At 33.2% G+C, this 22,450-nt stretch overlaps 1 long non-coding RNA gene across 1 annotated transcript in view; it reads right to left on the reverse strand.

Moving 5' to 3' along the window:
* LOC122139468 overlaps positions 1-20,456 on the reverse strand; it is a 56,804-nt gene extending 36,348 nt beyond the window's left edge. Inside the window, exon 1 of the long non-coding RNA XR_006156329.1 lies at positions 20,406-20,456. This is a non-coding gene — a long non-coding RNA (uncharacterized LOC122139468). The remainder of the gene's footprint in view (positions 1-20,405) is intronic.
* Positions 20,457-22,450: the final 1,994 nt, after the last annotated feature.

A 22,450-nucleotide genomic window follows, 5' to 3' on the forward strand; every position in this document is an offset into this window, starting at 1 on the left:
CTAAACAAATAATTTGGGGGATTTTGATGAGAGAGGACAACAAGGGATGGACTTTTTCAATAAAGAAAGTTTTGTTATGGATTACAGACTCATATTTTGTCCAGAAGCAACAGTTTAAAGTTGAACGCTAATTGATGGACTGGATTCATGTGGATTATTGTGATGTTTTTATCAGTTGTTTGGACTCTCATTCTGATGGCACCCATTCACTGCAGAGTATCCATTGATGAGCAAGTGATGTAATGCTACATTTTTCCAAATCTGTTCTGATGAAGAAAGAAACTCTAAATCTTTGATAGCCTTGAAGTTTGAGTAAAGTTTAACATTGAATTTTGGTTTTGGGTTTTAATATTTTTACTTTTAAGTAAAGTTAGTTTTTTTTAGTTAGTTAGATTTATTTTTATAATAAATGCGGTTCTTTTGAAAAATAAAAAATAAAAATGAGTGCACAAACCAGGAATGTGTAACACTCACGATACACTCTCCACAATCTCGTAATATTCACAAAGTACAAACATGGGAAATTAGTAGAAATTGCTTAATAGCACTGCAGAATTGCACCCATTTATTCTGACAGGACTACTTAACACAAGAGAATATATTGCACACTACTTGCACGGGTAAACTCTGCCAACAGCTCTTTGGGATAGATTTAAATGGTTATTTTTAAGAAGTTATTAATGAACACTTCAGACCCTAATGGTGTCATCTATAGCATGGCCCAGGCCAACATCATGGATCACGTCCTAACCTCACTACAGGAGGGGTGAGAGATTAGCGTAATGCGCCATCCTCTTCCAGCTAGGAGACAAATAACTCCAACAAAGCCATAATTACCCAAACACCCAGAGCACGGTAATTAGCATACTCGCCATGGATTGGCTCACAACAGAAGAAAGTGCCCCCCAGAGGAGGCTCATGGCAACGTTACCCATATTTCAGTGACCAGGTTAACACTAATGCTGTCTCAATGACCAACCTCATATGTATTACACCAGGGGTGTCAAACACAGTTCCTGGAGGACTGGAGCCCTGCAGAGTTTTGTTCCAACCCTGCTCCAATACACATACCATGTAGTTTTCAAATAAAGCCTGAAGGACTTGATTAGTGGAATCAGGTGTGTATAATTAGGGTTGAATCTAAACTCTGCGGTGCTCCAGCCCTCCAGGAATTGAGTTTGACACCCCTGTATTAGATTAACTGATGTTATTTTAGGCATTTTCAAACTGGAGGAAGCAAGGGGGCGCAATGGAGGTCCATGTAAAACATAAAATTACATTATCTCTATTATAATATAATAAGTAAATATATAAAATATTTTCCAGATAAGTATATTATATAATAAAAGATAATTATAGTATTTTTTCTATTACATTATTGGATAGAAAAAAATATTTTGTTTGTAGTACAAACTAAATTTGTACCAGAAAATATTTTAAATATTTTACAGAAAATTATATTTCATAATATAAACAATAATTATTTTATCTCTTGTATTATAATACTGGATTTTAAAATATATTAATGCAATAAATATTCAACACAGAAACAATTTACAAATAATATTTGATTATTTGGCTTGGCTTTAGTTAAATAACAAAAAGCTAATAATTTAAATTTGAAAAACCATTTCATAAACAGTCTAAAGAAATATGAAAATTTAAGGTTAAAGAAGGCCGATTTCTATTGTTCTCTGAAGAAGAAAAAAAAATGGTGTCTGCAACTGCAATACAGATTTTAGATGTTTAACTTGGGTAACAAGGTCCTGGTACTGAGGGTTGGTTGGTTTTACTTCAAAAAAAATTAAAAAATAATAAATCAAAAAAAAAAAAAACCTTACCTCTGCCTCTCTGAGTTTGTTCCTTTGTTTTTTTTTTAAGTTGCTTGCTTGAGTTTTCTGATCATTCTTATGTCTGTATTTAGTTGCATTAAGTTTTGACACCTTTCTTTCCATGATGCACAGCTAGACATACACTGAAAGAGAAATAAACAAGGGAAAATCAATTGTCCAATTTAAACTGCTGTCAGTTTAATTGTCTTTGTATTACAGGGCAAAGCACAATTTCTCGGTCCAAACAACCAAAATATAGTCAAAATCTTGAAAGACTTAGCACCGAATAAATATGAGCAACTGAGTTTGTATTGAGCTGTGTGATGGCTTGCATAAAAATCATGACTCTAGGAATGTGAACTCTGGTTGGCATTGTTTAAAAAAGATATAACATGGACGGAATCAGTCAAGCAATTATGTAGATAAGTTAAATGCCTCTTTAGAGGCTGAAAGTCTTGATTTTAAACCACAAAAATCTCTCCAAAAGACCTAAAAATTCATAAATACACACGGTTCAAAATTCATGATATTTTTGGAATAAAAAATAATTAATTTCAGAGAACAAACTTGTTAAACATTTCCATTAAATTGCAATGAACAAGAGCTTTTGAAGAATTAAATGACACAAAATGCCATTAAAGTAACAAAATAGTCTTCATATTCAACACACCAGTCCAAAGTAAAGAACCACAACCGAATCACTAAGGCTGCATTACACTGCAGGTCTTGATGCCCAAATCCGATTTTCTAACTATATCCAATTTTTTTAACGACCCGCTTACATCATCTTTTAAAAGTGACCCGTATCTGATTTTTGCATTTACACTATACACTGCTGAAACTACCAAACGTAGATGTTCTGACCCGGAAAAGGAAGTAAAACAGCACGAAATACAATGGATGCAAATAAAATTATACAGTGTTTTGCTTTCCACAATATTTTGAAAAGTCAACAAAAAAATCAGCCTGCACTGTCTCTTCGCCCCAAAGACTTAAAAGAAATGAAACCTCCGCATTGCTCCACTGTGTGTATACTTCGTCCTCCATCGCGCCTATAATAAGTCATGTGATCTCAGTTGGTGGTGTCCACCTGAGTTGACGTATCCGATTCATATCCAATTTATTACCACATATGAATGAGGCCTGAATCCGATCTGAGAAAATCGGAATCCATGCGTTTTTTTCCGGCTTACATGTTCACCGGTCATATCCGATCTGTGCCACATGAGAGGAAAAAATTGGAATTGGGTTACTTGAACCATGCAGTGTAAATGGGGCCTAAGTGATTTAAACATCAGAATCTTTGGAACCAATTTGAATGAACCAAATCAAGTGATTCATCTAAAAGATCTGACTCTAAGAAATGACTCACTTACAAATCAGATGTGGCTACTTCTCTCTCAAGCTCTCCAAAATTATATATTTTTAGGTGACTTATTCCTTTAAGTAATTACCAAATGTGTATATTATGTTCCTGTGGTTCAGTGGTAGAGCACTGCATTAGCAGCGCAAAAGGTTGTGGGTTCGATTCCCAGGGAACACATGTTAGGTAAAAAATGTTAGCCTGAATGCACTGTAAGTCGCTTTTAAGCGTCTGCTAAATGCATAAATGTAAAATGTAAATATTGTTTCCAAGACATGGTCAATAACAGGGAGATGCAAGTACCACAGCTGCTTGCCCTCTGAGAGACGAACCAATTAGTTTGATTAGAGCAACGCTGCTCTAGTCCTTGAAGAAAGTGCACGATATTGACCTTTCAAGGTCTCACTAAAACTTATTGTATTACACAAGTGGCATCCCAGCACACCGTGTGCCAATACAGTTACATTTCTCCAGCCGGGATACTGGCATTTATTCCATGTTTGAGGTATTAGCTTCTCTGATATTAAAACATTTCACGATCCTCTACTTAGATCATTCATCTAGTAAATCATTGATCACTATTCATCAAATAATGCTTGATAGACTATAGCTGTCCACAAATTTCTGTTCACTGCATGCAAAAAAAAAAAAAAAAAAAAAAAAAAAAAAAAAAAAGCAAGTGTTTTTTTATAGACTGTAGCTGTCCTCAATTTTCTGTTCACTAAAAAAACAAAATGATGAGATGTGACAGCAATGCTTCATAGCACCATCTGGCTCTGGGGATAAAAATCATCAATGCTAAAACCTCCCCAACAAAGCAAGTAATGAATGAAGAGGCTCCTTTGCCAAGAAGATGTACAAAACTGGCCCAAACTTTCTCATCTCCCATTCTCCTCTCTCTGTTGTTTCTGCAGGAGAATGATAAACAGCACCATCCGAACAGAACAGACCCAAGTATTTGCCCACAGCTCAGTCCAGCTCACTGGGAATTTCACATTACAAAAACCAGCAACTTCCTCACACAAGCCAAAACAATGTAATGAATAAATCCCCATCTGAAATGACCTCTTCTAATTAGAAAGAATAATTAAAATCTTAATATGCAATGGGGTCTAAAAGTCTGAGACAACATTAAAAATGTAATTCTGAATAAATAAACAAAAAACAAGTGAATAAATAAAATGAATTTTAAAATGTTAAAAAAAGTTAAATAAAACAAAAAATTAATTTTACATTTATGTATGTTATAGTGAAGATGGCGAAGGAGATATACACACTGTACATACATACATGTGTATATATACAAACATTTACATATTTACCCTATTAGAATTCATATTTCAGTATTTAGAAGGAATAATTAAAACCTCAATATACTGTGAGGACTACACTGACAAAAAGACAATTCTATACATTTTAAATAGATAAATGAATAAATAAAATAAAATAAATTACTTAATGCAAAGATAGAATTATATTATAAATGTACATTTTATATATATTATTAAATTCTGAATTATATAAAGTTAAATTGAAAAGTTAAATAAAAATAAATAACATTTGTTATTTATAGATAAATATATAGATGTATATAAATTTAGTTTTTAAATTAAATCGTTTTTGAAGTTTTACTTTATAATTCATTTATATGAATTACATACATTTCTAAGAAAAATATTTCACCATTTATATGAATTTCTGAAGCCACAGGTCACCAATATAATTGTATAAACTACATTTCTTGTTTACTGGGACTATGAAAAAATATATATATATTCAACTGGGATTCTTCATTTTATATATACACACACAGACACATACACACACACACACACACACACACATACATATATATATAGGAATATTTTTATCAGGCTCCTATGTGTAGGTTCAACAATTTCAGTTTAATGGCAATGAATAGCTTCTTTTCATTGCCATTAAAGTGAAATAACTGAACATAAACATAGCAGCTTGATAAAAATTCTAATTTTAGAAGAACATTTCAGATGGCACTCAGAGGCTTTTGCATCTTCATATAAGCCCCAGGGAACAAGAAATGTAGTTTATACAATTATTTTGGTGACCTGTAGCTTCAGAAATCCATTCTGACCATTTAGTGAGATAGGTAGACAAGAGTTACAAGCAATTTTGGCCTTAATATAAATTACTATATGACTGAATTATGGATTAATTATTGATAAACATCATTTAACAGAGCACAGAATCAAACAGTGAAGATGCTTATGCCTGGGGTTTATAAAACATTTTCTATGAATGATCCAAGCTATGCTGCTTTGGAATGTGGCTTAAAGAAGGTGTCTAACAAGAAACAGTCTTTACCGAAGTGTGCATGTCATGATGTAAAAAGCTGCCTATAGGCAACTCATTCGTATTTTAAAAGAACTACTGTGTTCTGAATTCACTGAATACCTTGTACAGTCCACAGTATGAAACTGCAGAAAGTCAAAGGCCACATCACCTCTAAACCTACAGGAAAAGTATGATTACAGGGATCGGTTGGAGTATTTGAGGTTCATTACAGACTCTAAAACCAAACAATAGCTACGCACTAAAATGACGATATCTTGCTTCAGTCATGGTGTAATATTACACAGCAATTCATTCATTTCCATCCATTAATCTCAATATCTGTTAATTAGGCCAAGAAGAGAAAAGCTAATGTTCAACACATGTTGTTTATTTGGTGTTATCACCTTGTGACTTTGCCATCTTTTAAGGTTATTAACATAAAAAGTACTTGACATTCTGAAAGACAACTTCATTTTAGTTCTAATAGATCCCACCTGTCTCTCATAAATATTCATAACATTTTTTTTTTATTAGGAATTAATGAGTTGCAAGATACAGCTGGCATATCTAAGCGCCATACCTTTAAACACCAGAAAGGTGACAGTCCATTTGCAGTTTCTGCAGTCGCTTCTGTCTTTGAAAGGTTATTTATATCTTGTTCTCATCTAGATGATGCAAACTGGCAATAATGAGCAAAAAAAAAAAAAAAATTTCCCATGACATTCATTGAAATACTGTCATAATTACTTAGCCTGCAGTTAATGCAGTTCAATTAATTCCTGCAACAACAAATTTACTCCATTTGAGGGAGAAAAATAAATGTAATTTAGACGGCTATATAACTATCAAAAACCTACACATTTTCATTTTCGAAAATCATTTAGCATCAAGACTTTGCTAAATGCATTTCTGATTTATACAGATCACACACAATCTCAGTCTCCACATTCAGAGCAGAGAGCGGGAGCAGTTTTATCTCACTCCATCTTTGCCAACATGAGAATATGCATGAAATATGCATTCTTATTGATTTCACACCCACTCTGAATGAATTAACCTATAGCACAGATCCATATTCTCAGGACACACCAACATGCCTGGAAAAATATAAAATGATATTGGCTAAAATATATAATTCATATAAATAGTAACACTAACCTCCCTTTCACTATGTGTTCACAAACACGATGAAACATAGGGCCAAATGAGCTGCAGGACATCCCACGCTGAGCTGTTGTGATCACACATCACTAGCAATAGATATATCATCTGATCCTCCAAGGATAAAATGAAAGATTTCAAGCAGAGAAGTAAATGATTTGCCTTCAGGACTATACATGGATATTTTAAAGGGTCTATGGACATCTCAACTATTCAAACTTGAACATCAGATTCTGTGGGTGTATACACATACTCAAAAGTTGCTGTTCAAAATATACTGTTCTTTTTTTTTCCTCTCTAAAAAAAATGTATTAGGACTTATTTAGCAAGGACTCATTCAGTTTATTTAAAAATGACAATAAAATATTCATAATAATAAAAAAAAAAAGTAATTGAGATTGTGGTTTGTGAGATTAAAAAGTCTCTAGACATTTTCCTAATGGTCCTGTTTATTCTGTTTAAATATATATATATATTTTTTTAAAAAAAAAGGTAATTGCTACTTTTACTCTCACTATTCTCACTTTTCTTCCATAGTTTTCAACAGATAATAATAACAAATATTTCTTGAGCACTGAATCAGACTATTAGAATGGTTTCTGAAGGATCATGTGACACTGAAAATACAGCTCTGCGTCACAGGAATAAATTACATTTTAAAATATATTACAATAGAATAAATAATTAAATAATTAAAATATCTGTACCCTTAGTGCACATAAGAGACTTATAAAAAGCCCAAACTTGTGAATAGAATTATATATACACTATTTCAAAAGTTTTACCCCAAAAGAAATGAAGAGCAAAAATGTGTTTATAAAATTAAGACTCAAAAGACATTACTGGCCAATTGAGAGCTATTTTACATAAGGAAAATCACATGACCAACTGAATACTACTCATTCTCCCAAACGCTTTAATTTGTGCAGTAGACCACTATCTGTAGCAAAACATGAACTGCCATTTTCATGATTTAGATTACATGAATCAAACAATATTGTAGGTGATATATCCCACCAGACAGAGAATATCTAAAACCAGTTCTTTCAGTGGAATTTCTTTGAACCGTCATTGACATGAATGGAAACGATAATGGATAGCTCTCTCTAGCTATTACAGACGTCCTTGCTTAGTGCAGATTTAACAATGATTGTGACTAATACATTTAACTCAAATGTATCTGCCTTGGTGTTATTGCATTAGAGGTCAATAGCTATTGATCACCACAGGCTCAGTTATGGATCAGACATAAAGAAGAAATTAAATAAATGACCCATAAAACAGTAACACAGAGCAAACATCGACACACAGCATGTAATCGATCCTAAAATGCTCCTGCAGATATGATCTGCATGTATATGCTGGTGCTATAAGCTGAATTGAATTTTAAGTTGAAGTTTATTGACCAAACACAGTTTGACTTAATCTGGAGTGCGAACCGAACACCCACATGCGAGTCAGCACTTAAACCCAGCAGGTCAAATCAGTGAGAGACTCTGACTCATCAACTAAAGAGTGAAACTGGTGCATAATGTGAACATAGCTTTATTGGTTTTATTCCATCAGTTTTGCTTCATTAGACCCTCCCAGGCACTCGATACCCTCATATATGATTAAACCCTCTCCCCCATCAGTAACCACATACTGAGAGCCAATTCAATGTACCACCCTCTCAAAGTGCTCTAACAATCAGAATATTTACGAATGCAGCTCTTTACGAACTGCATGAAACTGATGCCCAGTGGTTGATGATTACGTTCAGAGTAAACAATGAATATTCATCACACCATATAATCACTGACCATTTTTACAAGCATATCATTTTCCTTCATTCTGAAAAAAGACACACATACATCACAGCTATAGGAATATTCCAATATATACATTAAGAAATGCACATATGGCAACTAGACTTTGTTATTTTACAGTTTGATCACAGTTACACTGTAATACCCAACAGTGAAATTAACTAAATAAAAGTATTACATTTTACTTATAGTCTCTTTGCTACAGATATATTACCACATGAAAATGTAAAGGCAATTAAATTGGGCTATCTTTGTCAATATTTAAATTTAATTGCAATTTAACAATTGTGTGTATTACAAAGACAAAGTTTAAAATTCCACTTGTTTAACATTTAAGTAAACTTTAAAAATCAATGTACCCGATTAATTATTCTTTTTTTATTAGGGGTTATACAGTGATTCAAATTTGACTCAAACTGTGCAACTGATAGTAAAACCCTCTTTGATGTTGGCAAATCAATAAAATACTGTAAAGACCATCTACTAAACAAATCATCTGTCAAGACTCTATATGTGACCCTGGACCACAAAACCAGTCTTAAGTCATTGGGGTATATTTGTAGCAATAGCCAAAAATACATTATATGGGTCAAAATTACTGATTTTTCTTTTATGCCAAAAATTATTAGGACATCAAGGAAAGATCATGTTCCAGGAAGATATTCTGTAAATGTCCTACTGTAAATATACCAAAACTTAATTTTTGATTAGTAATATGCTATGCATTGCTAAGAACTTCATTTGGACAACTTTAAAGGCGATTTTCTAAATATTTAGATTTTTTCCACCCTCAGATTCCAGATTTTCAAATAGTTGTATCTCAGCCAATTATTGTCCTATCATAACAAACCATACATCAATGAAAAGCTTATTTATTTAGATTATGTATAAATGTCAATTTTTAAAAACGGGCCCTTATGACTGGTTTTGTGGTCCAGGGTCACATATCTGTTAACGACTTTTACTTCTTACCAAAACATGGATACAGCGGGGAGTTTAAGATGAGTTATCAATATTTTTGTTCTGTTTTAGAAGAGATAAACTGCACTGTTGATATTTTATATTTCAGTTCATTTTGTCATCTTCTATGAGGGCACTAGCATACAGATGTCCTCAAAGCTAACACACATGAACTAAAAGAGTCTCAGAGTCACGTACACTCAGAGGTCCTGCTGTTCAGAGTCTTACTCAAAGACTGCAGATTGTGAAAAGGCTGATCTGAGTCCTAAAAAGGTTTTAAAATATGTACAAGAACAGCTTGGGGTGACGAGGTACTGAGCTTAAAGCTGACAGCTAGTAGCCAGATGGATGCTGTTTAGTCCTGAAGTCACCACAGTGGCTATGAAAAAGGCATTTAAAATCTAATTTCTCTAAAGAATTATTGCTGTAAAAAAATATCTAATACGTTTCTGTGGGGAAAAAAAATGCTAAATGAATTATAACAGTAACAAATAACCTTCATATTACAATGTTTAGAAATGGAGCAAGATCTTCCTAATAAGGATAATTACAAGTGTAAGTAACTGTTTTGTTACGTGGTCACTATTGCTGTATCTTTTAATACAGAAAGTTTGATATTTACTGAGTGTTTATGTGTTTTTAACTTAAATCACAGCAGCGAACATCTGTGAAGGATCTAGGCTGTCAAACATACACAACTATTAGCCAATCATAGCAGTCTACAATCCACCAATCAAACAGAGCGTTCTGACGAGGGGGTTAAGAAAACAGCTTATTCTAAATTATTATGTTTTTTTATTTAAAAATCTTGATAACATTATACGTGGACCTCAGAGAACAGTAAAAAATAAATAAAGGCAGTTCATGACCCCTATGATGTCCTTCTGCAGTCAATAAATGTATCCCTTACAACTCATCTTCGATAATCAAAATTATATATTTAAACTTTTTCCCTTGAAAGTTATTTCTTAATTTCTTATAATGCCTTGAACAAAACTCTCCACCCTTACCTCACTGAGCATACGTGAATCCATAAATATGCTAATTAGTCCCGCCTCCACCTAATCACAGAAACTCAGACCCACTCCACTTTCACTGTTATAATCACTAAACAGCTGTCACTCATCTTCAGAAAGTTATCACAAAGTTCCCTATAATAAGATCTGCTAATGAATCTCTTATTTACTCATAAGTGTCAACACTTATGATTCGCAAGCTTGCAGAACTGAGTCAGCCCTGTAACAAAAAAAAAATTTAAATCCATGCGAGTGCATTCTGACTAAATTAACCGCCTCTGACTGGCCACAGCATTCAAGAAATCAGCAAATGTGTCTGTGATTGGCTACATTGCTCTACACTGCAAACACACATTGTAAATGGAAACCTTGGTCACACTTTATTTTAAGGTCCGATTCTCATGATTAACCAACCATTAACTATGACTTTTGCCTCAAAATCCTAATTTGCTGCTTATTAAGAGTTGTTAAGTTTAGATATTGTGTAGGATTAGGGATGTAGAATATGGTCATGCAGAATATGTGCTTTTTAAGTACTAATAAACAGTCAATATGTTATTAATAATGCTGACTAATGAAGTTGCACATGGAAATAGCATTAAAAACTCGATTTTCTCCATGGGGCTCTTTAACTTTTAAAGTCCACTACAAAGTAATGCATAAAAATGCATGTCCATTCATTACCGCGATATATCGCATTACAGAATACCGGCACAAGTCTACCTCATACTGAAACTAACAACATACTACACATAGACATAACCAAACGAATGTAAAAGTATCATAAAATCCTCCGCTGATTGTATATGTTCCAACAGCTCTCACGTTACTCTGCGTTAAGTATGACACCCTGAAGCCTGACAATTTTACGCTTAAGTTTATTGGCTGCAGTAAAAGACAAGTGAAAGCCTCCTGCCCTTGTCATCTGTAGCGGAGGATCCGTCACGTCCGTGTAAATGTCTGTGTAACTTACAGCCTCGTTTGCTTTCAGTGCCATCATGACACCTGCATTCTGAGCCACTTACTAAATGTGAGCCCATCATGTGCTGACACAATCAGAGGGAAGGTTATGGGTCTCCTCTGGTGGGATAGGTCATCATGACATAAATTGCATCTCTAGAGCATGTTCAACAGCTTCAATTCATACTGTCGCTCTCACCTGAATAGAATCTTAAGTCCTTGAATTATGGATCTGTGCGGAAAGTCACAAGAGCAGCTGAATTCAAGCTGTAATTTACCCACAAATACAGTCACTTTGCCTTGTGTCATGACATAAAGCCAAGGGCAACTGAAACAGAGGCTATTGCTTGACCTGCTGCTATAGAAACGTGGAGAGAATTTTATTTAAAAATATTATATTTATACAAGAAAATATTTTTTATTTTTTTTGTCGTTGTTTTTGTAGCCAAGTACTCATGTGATGGTACACTTTTAAAAATTATACATCTGTGACCATGCACCAGTTTAATTCTTTATTTGTTGGATAAAATTGATTTTTTTTTTTTTTGATTAGAAGCATAAATATGTAATAATTTATTGAGCATTAAAGTGATTATAATTTACCACGACAGATAGTCTCAGATTATTTTTCATTTTACATGCCTCAAGTAAAATGATTTATCAAATTATTAGAATATATTGAAACTAAGTTTTTTTAGTTTATTTTGTTAATTATTGATATTTTATTTATTTTTGGTTTGTTTTTATAAAAATGTTGATGTTTTAATTAAACTTTTGCAATTAATTCATGCAAATAACCACTTGAATTAAATTTTTGAATTTATTTATTCAAATAACCACTTAAATTTAAACTTCAAACTTACAGTAATGCCATCATTGGGAAATGTACATCTAAATTGTGAATGGTCTCATCTTTGTTGCATATGACCACTGAAAGCCATGTTTACACTGCACAATAAATGTTTCATATTGATTCTTATAACAACAAAACACTTACTGAGTGTCATGACAAAAGAATTTCATTTATACAGAACCAAACCATAAAACCTAAAATTGCCTAAAAACGTAACAGCAATTTAACAACTACAAAATTTCATAACTTGAAGTTAATTTGATACAGGAACTATTCGAAGCGTTAATGCCAGACTGGGGAGAGAGGTGTTGTAATAATGTAAAATATGTGAAAAATAATGTGTTTTTCGAAAAACCTAGTATGAAAGCCTGTTCTAGTACACCCCCAAAACAAAATCAACACGTTGTAATAGAGCATAATAGGACCCCTTTAAATTCTCTATAATACTCAACAGAAAACTGCTGGTGTATATCACATCAGTGACATCTAGGTCATTGATTTTTCTGAAATCCAGACCATGTCACTGGCACAAACAACCAAAAAAAAAAAAAAAAAATGACTGATAATAATCTCCAGCTCCAGTAGAAAAGGTCATCGTGTGTTAAGTGGGTAGCATGAGCGCACGGATGTGTCCTGAATGTCACCGCACATCTGAAGGTCTCATTAGCTATAACACTAGTAGCACACACACTTTTCTAGATATTTAGAGTTAACACATTATAAACACAAGCTGCATAGTATGAAAGCTTGTTGTTTCCACAACATTCTCACAATTCAGAATTCAATGTAAAGATTGATATAAACGACTAATTCTGAGATGAAAAATCAATTCCAGAGTCCATGGCAGAAACAAAAAAAAATAAAAATGGACTTTGAGATGTGCCAAAGAAAAGTCAGATGGTTAAACTAAGACTTCTGGGGGGGAGGAAATAAGTCAGAATTGCAAGATATAAAATCAGAATTGTGTGATTTAAATTCAGAATGCTGAGAAAAAGTCAGAGTTGAGATATAAACTCAGAATATCAAGATGTAAACTCAGAAAAAAAATTCTGCATGGCTAAAGAAAAACTAAATTCAAAACTGTGTATCAATAAGTAATTAATAATATTAAGATTTAAAATTAGATGAATAATTTGGCTTTCTCAAATGAATTGTTTTTTTTTTTTTTTTTTTTTTTTTATAAAACAGAAATATTCATTGGATGTTTTGTCTTTTAATTCAAAAGGTCAACTAAATGTATATAATTTCATATTTTTCAAAGACTTGCTTTGATAGTCATATAAGCAAGATGGAATAGTTCTATCTCAAATGGTTTCGGGGAACTGCCAACAAGAGAGCAAACAGAGTTGTACCTTCACCATCAACACTGACACTATGTAAAATTATAAATCACTTTGTAATATCGACTTTTTTAGATGGTTCAATCAACCTTTAAAATGTGTGTGACAAATTAAAAGTTGGATTTTGTACAGGGCACAAGCAGACAGTTGTCTAATGATGTGTGTCCTATACTGTGGCGTTCTTGTGAGAAACTGAATTGCTGCAAGAAGATTCAGTGCTTCAGATTTCTTCCTCTTGTTTTGTTCTCCCTTCCTGCCTCTCAATTACTACTAAAGATGAATATTTCAGCAGATGGAGCCACAGAGCTCCAGCGAAACTCCACTTCTCCAGCCCTGTCAATGAGATCTTCCGAAGAAGAAAAAGTCTGTTCTACTTCATGTGGATCCAAGACGAAAGATGTCAGAACCTTTCAAATGCATTAAATCCTACAAGCCCAAATCTTCATGACAGATCAACTCATCAGATACAGCAGGTCCAGTTGTCTCTCTCTATCCTGTCTCTCCTTTCTCTCTCTCTTTCTCTCTCTTCCTCCCTCGCGCCAATCCATTTCCCATTTAAAGTGTCCTGGAATCTTCCTGCAAATGTCAATTAATAGACAAATAGACTTCATCTCCTCTGCTGTACTCCTGCAGTCATGGTGAATGAATCTGACCTTTCTATCCTCTCCATGGTGATATTGTTTGATATGTTTTTTTGTTTTTTTATCTTATTTTTTAGGGGCTTGTGGGAATGTTTAATAGTATGTTGCTTCTGGTTGTCCTTTCAGAATTTTACAAAACAAAAACAAAAATGTATTTCCCAGGCCCCATGGTACAAAATTAACACTTGTCAAATGTAAGTCAGAATTGGTTTGGAAAGTACAAAAACTAAGTTAAGTATCAGCAGTGGTTGATAACTTTATCAGGGACTGAAACAATACATAGCTTACATCAAATTACTTGTATAACACTATTTATCACTGATATAAGAGACACAAATAATTTGAACCATAGATATGAATAGTAACATGAAAAAATTTTGCTACATCTTCTAAAATTTTTCTTAAGTGGAAATATTATAACAAGATGTTTATTCCTCTAACAAATCAAAATATGTCTTCATGTTTTTGTGCCGAATGCCATTTTATGAGGCAGATACTGATTATCTTATATTTCTCATATTTGATTGTTGCCAGAAATTGCATTGTCAAAACCACTAAAAAATAAAAGCCAAATAGTTTAACTGTCAAAGGGACATAAATATCATTCTGAATTAAAAAAAAAAAAAAAGTGAAGTGAAGTGAAATGTAGAAATTGTGAGTGTGTCAAAAATATTATATATTTATTTTATAAAAAAGTTGTTTTATCCAAGTTAATTTTAGACCCTGGCAGTGCCCTTGTACACAGAAATTGGAAAATTCAAAGAGAGAGGCTTGATGAATTGTTTGGGCATGGCATTAATAATTAGATTTTTTTTTTTCTAAATTAAATATTAATAGAGAACATTGAGGACATAACAGCCACTGCATGTGCCACACTTGAGCCTGGAGCATGTGTTCCTGCTCTTTAATTCAGTCTTCATGCTCTGGTCTGTTCACTGATAAGAGCTGCTTTACAAACCCCTCACACACTCACATATTCTAGATCTGACTCACACCTAAACAAAGCTGCTCTGTAGAAATTAGCAAATGAACTTCAAAATGAACCTGTTGATCTGAAAACATACAGAAAAATGTTGGAATAATATGATCATTAGAATATCCTTATTCTGTGGACCCTTTAGATTAACTTTGAACCAAAAAAAAAAAAATACGTGTGAAACATGTCATTTGGCACTATAACTTCCTGTTTCATGGTATTAACAGCTTTAGCAATTAGTAAGTGTTGCTAGCATGTCTGAGTATATTTCAAGCATTTTAACACACAATGGCATATTTTACTGTGTTGCTAATAGTGCACAAACAAGCCAATGCAGAACAGCAATGGTGTTTTGTTCCAGAATGAATCACTGTTTTGAACAAATTGGTTGAACGAATGATTAAATTTCAATTCGAATTCGATTCAATTTCAATTTCAATTTGAATCAATGACTTACTCATAGAGATAAAGAATCACTTGTCGCCACCTACTGGCATAATGTTGTAAGAAGAGCGAGTTAAAGGTATAGTTCACCTTCAGTTGCTGGTTCCCACTGACTTGCATAGCGTTTTTTTCCATACTATGGAAGTCAAAGGGTAGCAGCAACTGAAGGTGAACTATGTCTTTAATAAGCACAAATGCCTGTTTGAAATATGGAAACAAAAGTGATTTCCACAATCACTTCTGTTTAAGATTCTATTTGTTTCTATTTATTGCAAACAGTATCAACAACTATTCCCTCTAATACACTCAGTGTTAATAGCTTCTCCCGTATTTGAGAGTGTAAGTGTTTCTGCACCTGTTCTGACACCTTGAGTTCAGTTACTAAGAAAGATAGAGCAGCAAAGCAACTCTATTTAACTCTATTTCATTTCTTATGTTTGCTTTTCTTTGTTTTGCTTGGTTTTTCTCGTTATTTTTATTTATTATCTTGTATGAAGTAGTGAATAGATTTTGCTTTGATTTTTTTTTGTTCTTTTTTTGACTCTTTCATTATAATAACCATAAAATCGCATCATATGTAAAATCCGTTAAGCCTTCATGTTCGACAGTCCTGAGTGGCATCTCAATCCGCAGAAGTCTGAGTCACTCACAATGCTCTGGTTGAAATGACTGACATCTTTGACCTTTCTTGTTGTTTATGTTTGTCCTTGGGAGGAATAATGTAAATTGCTTATCCACCTTTTTATTCAATGCGGAAGTAAGCCTATGAGCAAGACTTCCAGATTATTAGCCGCTATAGGGAAATAACGAGAAGAATAACAACGTGCAGTAAACGTTAAAACTGTTTGCATTATAAACCAGTGTGTTCATAATTAAGACAACACATTCAAGTAATATGGTAAGACAAAACTATTTTTCAATATCAAGCAGCAAAACTAGCGGTTCTGTACAGCTATATAGAATTAGAATTAATAAATTGCCACGCCCATTCTACAAGAAGAAAAGTGCAGATATAGGCAGCCTATGAACAAAATACAGAAATTCTATAGCTTTTCTGCTGTAGCTATAATATAGAGCCAACTGGTGAGACTTCAATAAGAAATCAAACACTGCTGGAAATGTCAAGGATGTTCTTGAAAATAAAACAGTGAATTATATTAATACGGCATGTTAAGGTTCAAGAGTTTCGCTAAAGAAAAAAAGCAGAACAAAGATCCAAATGAACATTATTTCATTTGAATTCAGCGGCAACAGAATTTAGATCTTTCAATGAGAGCTAATGTTATTCAACTTTAGAACAACATTCATATCATTTAAAAAAGATACTTCTTACAAAGATACAAAATAACACGAAACATCTAATAAGCGACCTTCTCACAGTCCCGATGGATTTTATTTACAAGTATTTGACGTGACATTCCCATTGAACTGCACCATAAACCTATTACAGTGGAGGTTAACTGAGGTTAACGCTCTTGCTCAAGGCTGCATGGTCATAACTAATGAATCACTGTTTCAATTAATCAAACCACCAATGATCTGGTTACCAGCCCTTAGACTTCACCGCCACACCAAGCACTGGCCATGAACCACTGTACATTTATCAAACCTACAAATATCATTCCAAAGAACCAAACATCAGACATCCATAAGACTGTTAAGAAGACGCATTAAGAAACTTTTTCAATGGTTTCATTCAATGTACAACTAATAACAATGCCTTAAGAGCATTGCAGACCTCGGCATGTGCAGTTATCGTCCATTTAAAAGCCTGGTTTTGTGAGAGTGCACCTACTCCACAGCAGAATGAAAATGTATTCCGTTAATATAACCAAACGGTGTAGAATTTGGATTTTTAAGTGCACTACACAGCAGCATTAAGAGTCTTATGTACAGGAGTAGTAAAGGTTTGTCTGAGTCATAAAACAAGAACATACAGCCAGACATTCTCTGAAAATAAATTGGAACTGGTCCTTCACTAAACCTTGGAAAGGTAACTGTATAGAGTCCTACCTTAGCTAACTTTGCTATATGACACTTAAGAAAACTTTTGTTTGGATAGATTTAAACAGGAGTTCAAATTCAAATGTAATTTTCAAATCTTCAGAAATTCATGCAGGGTCATTCTGTGTCAAATCAACCAAATTTAAAAACATTAAAAACTTTTTTATTGTAATATAATGTGAGCATAGGGATAGATCAAGTAGTATCTACTGCTAAAGAGCATATTTGGCAGAATCACTGATAATACCTCAACCATTTAAGATCTTTTACACTTTAAATAATTAACACTGGGTAATTCTAAACCCCAGGTAAATGGGATCCTGGGAAATCTTATTTTACATTGCTAATTATTTACCTTGATCTAACAATTAGATTGAACAATTATTTACCTAGATTTAAAAAAGAAAATATTATATATTATATATTATATATGACACTCAAACAGGTATGTCTTATACAATTCTGACAGAGGAAAACACAATGCATTCATAGTTTCAACATTACTTATTCTTCAGACATTCTGCTTTAAATACAGTAAATATCAGCTGTATACAAAGTGACCAAAATTAGTTTTTCAAGCACTGAAAATAGGTAATATTCAACAATCTGAAAATGGAGCCTCATTGAGATACCCATAACTCTGTGACTGAATGATGTAGGGCCTTGAAAATGAAGATTCCAAAAGAAAAGTTGATTAAGACAAACTATGGAAAAAGACAATTTATGACACTCAGACAGGTATGTTCAATGCAGTTATTCTGACAGAAGTAAACGAGATACATCTCTAGTTTCAACATTATTTGTTTTTCAGACTTTCCTCTTTAAAAGAAAAGAAGTACCATATCTTCTGCAAATTGACTCACATTTGGTTTTTGACCACTGAAAATATGTACATTTTAACGATTTACTCCTGGAGCCATATTGAAATTCCAATATCTCTAGAACCGAACCATATAGGGTTACAGGCATGCAAACTTTGGAGAAAAAGTTTTGACCCCCCTCTACAAAATAGTTGATTACTCAGGAAATATTCATCCATAACATTTAATATTTTGGCTTTTATCACTATACATGTCTGTCTTCCTTCAGGAAAAAATGTTAGCAAAATAAAAAATTTGAGCTCTGGTTGAGTTGACACAGAATGACCCTGCCTGCAGTGGATTCAAATACAGTAGAGAATGCTGTTACTTCATTAAAATTAATTAGCCTATGTATTGCTTCAGCTCATAAGTTGTTAACTTTAACAGCCTAATATTGTTGTCTGGCTTTAGCTGGTCTTCCAGCCAGGTCATTGCTGGCTTGTGATTGGTTTTAACCACTTCTTTAGCTGCTCAAGGCAGGAGACCAGCTGACCAACCAGCTTGCCTAATATTGTTTCCTGGTTTGCTAGAGTGGGGGGACAGGTTGAACCGCTTCCAACTTATGCTGGTTTTAACTGTTGTTTTATAAGTATATCACTTATAGCCTAATTACTTTTAATAAATCTATAGCTCAACAAGGCTATCACTGTTTAAATAACTCATATTTTTCCATAAAATAAGCCCAGAGTTTACTGTGAAATAACAGCAAGAATATACTTTAGTACTGAGAAAGCATGCAATGATGCCAGTTCACAAAATATTTTTTTTAATGCATGCATGTCATGGATTATAATCAATTAATGAACAACTAACTATTTTTATGTGGATCTTTTTTCCTTTAAAAAGACTGAAAACCTCAAGAGTCGGTTGAAATCAATAATAAGTTCTTAATACCGCCAGTAATAGTTTAATATATTATTTTTTCCAAAATATAAGCGAAAATGACATTTTAACTGAAATACTATTTGCCTATAGCACTACTTAAATTAATCAGAAATGCATTGCATTGGGGAATGTATATCGACAGCCTACCCAGCCGATATTCACTTACACTAATTTTGTATCATTATATCAGAAATCACTATCAAATAAGGCTTCTCTTTTTTTAGTTTGTGGTATTTGCCTTGATTAAAGTGTGGAGACGGCAAATCAAATCATGTCAGTGTGACTGAACAATTTCTTTAAAGAAAAAAAAATTGATAAATGCTTTGCACTGTCACACTTCATTCCAGCCCACAAGGGAATTATATTTAATATTGACCACTTTAAGAGCACGTTATAAACATGCAGCTGGCAGAAACATACAATGGAGGGCAATGTCTAGGATGGGGCATAGTCAATCATAATCGCTTCAATAAAATGCATCATGCATAACTGTACAAACATTTTGATCTGTAAACAGAGGGGCGAAAGATCAGAATGAATTATGGTTATGGTATTGCTTCGATTCATGAAATAAATGATTTGGATGCACATGTTTGAGCACTATGAGATAAAGCTTGTCATTTTAATAAAGAATCAATTCCGGTTTTAATTAGTTTCTCTTTTCCTCCTTCCCTCCATCTCGATCCCGCCATATATTGATTAACTTCAACAAATCACATTTAAACGCTTCCAGCATGATCAGTGGACATACCAACACACAATACTGAAGAAAGGGGTCCAGCACAGAACCGTCCAAATAAAATAGCGTTTTTTTCTGTCTCAAGTTCATCTCAAACAAACTCTCACAAGTGGCGTAAAGGAGAAGCATGGATCCCAAAGCAAAATAATCAAGAGCTCCTTCAGAACAACACATAGAAAGCAATATAACAAGCACATCACGTACACTGCTACATATATCATGGAGTGCTTTCATTTTCCACTGAATTTCTTACCAGGATCTGATGCCAATGGATTAAGTTCTGCGTTTCTCTCCATTCCCAGTCTTTCAATCAATGTGGCCAAACAGGAGCCACAGCGCCACCAAATGAACATTCGAGGAAACACACACACACTCACACAATAAGACATTAATGGGCACAAATCACACAGCCAGAAATATAAATATCAAAAATGTATGTCATGTATGATTTATTAATTCAGAGCTGTGAGAAAGCAAATGTTTTCCGATTCACACATGCATACGTGCTTTAAATACAAAGATCAAATGTTGAGGACGAGTGAAAAAAGAAATAAAAACATTGTCAAATGCTAAAAAAGTAAATTCAATTTTTGTTTTAAACCTTTTTAATAGACACATCAGAGCTAAGCTTATCTGGGGCATTTGATGGGAAATTGATTCCGAGGTTCCAATTATATTTCAAATTAGGAATAATGAAAAATCCCTGCAGTTTACCGAAGAGCAGGAGGATTGAATGACACTCAGAAAAGTGTAAATGAAGAAACAGCAGGACAGCAGCGCAATAACTGTGTGCTTATCCACATGAAATTTAATTTACATTAATTTGTCCGTTTTAATCTATTTTTAAACAACTTGGTTATTATGCTGCTGGTGTCTCCGTCTTGACTTGCTTGATCAAGTATTAAAAAGAAATCTGCTTTTTTTTGCACATCAGTATAAATAATGAATTCTTTAAGCTTCAGAAAAGAATCCGAGTAACTGTTTTTCTGTCCTGTTTGCTTGCACATAAACGATCTTGCTTTCTCATTGTGATTTATCTGTATGAAACTGCTTCATCTCAAAATTTGTTTTGTCCAGTGTCTAATTATAAGAGCTGTTTGGGGAAAGTGTTTTTTGTTGCCCATGTGAGAGATGGTTTATGGATAATAACAAACTTTTATGAGAGAGATGAAAACACAAAGCAACCATTAGGGAGAACTATAAGTCGGTAAAGAATTTGAAGCTTTCAGCAAAGCTAAATTTATCCATATTACCACAGGAGAGGAGTGCTCGTATAACTTTTAAAGCATGAGAGAACAATCAAGTGTTCTGTCGGTTGAACATTTTATGCTTCACAGACATTTCTAGTCCATTAGACATTTTACACACATTATGTTATGTTTGGGGTAAAATGTCAAATGAAGAGTAGAGCTTTAAAATGCTATTAGAATTAACTTAGTTGGATCTTACCAACAAAAAAATGTTAGCAGCATAAAATGAGTTTGATATATTTAACACTTAATAGTATTATGAATTCTGTATATTTAATGTCATACATAAAGGTGCAGGAGCTGAAAGCTGGAAGCAACGATTTGAAGTTTAAAATGTCTTGATGGATTTGTTCATTACAAACTGGAATCATGTGGATTATTGTGAGGTTTTTATCAGCTGTTTGGACTCTCATTCTGACGGCACCCATTCACGATGTAATGCTACATTTCTCCAAATCTGTTCTGATGAAGAAACAAACTCATCTGCAACTTGGATGGTCTGAGGTTGAGTAAAGTTTCAGAAAATTTTCATTTTTGGGTGAACTATTCCTTTAATGACTTCACATTGCTAATTCTGTTTTGTTCATAAATAATTGTATATAATACATAAAGTATTTTCTCTTGTAACAGAAAGAAAAGAAAGAAAGAAAGAAAGAAAGAAAGAAAGAAAGAAAGAAAGAAAGAAAGAAAGAAAGAAAGAAAGAAAGAAACAAAAAATGCATTCATTGTAGAACTTTACATTTATCTGAAAAACATTGAGCATGTTCTTGGGAACTTTTCTTATTTATTTATTTTTTTTTCAAACAAATAAAGTTCTTAAGTGAATATACTAATATAATTCAATATAACATAATTAATATAATTTAAATGCATTGTTTTTACAGATTTATATCAGCCAAAATGATTTTTAAATATTCATACAAATAAAATACATTACTTTTTTAAAAGGAACACCAATGTGGATATTTTTGGCAGTGATAAGGTAAATATAAATGTTAAAAATAAATCTAAAATTTATTTTGGAATCAAAGTGCATTTTTAAAATAAA

This window comes from Cyprinus carpio, chromosome B13 (genome assembly GCF_018340385.1).
Source record: "Cyprinus carpio isolate SPL01 chromosome B13, ASM1834038v1, whole genome shotgun sequence".
In the NCBI taxonomy this organism is placed as follows: domain Eukaryota; kingdom Metazoa; phylum Chordata; class Actinopteri; order Cypriniformes; family Cyprinidae; genus Cyprinus; species Cyprinus carpio.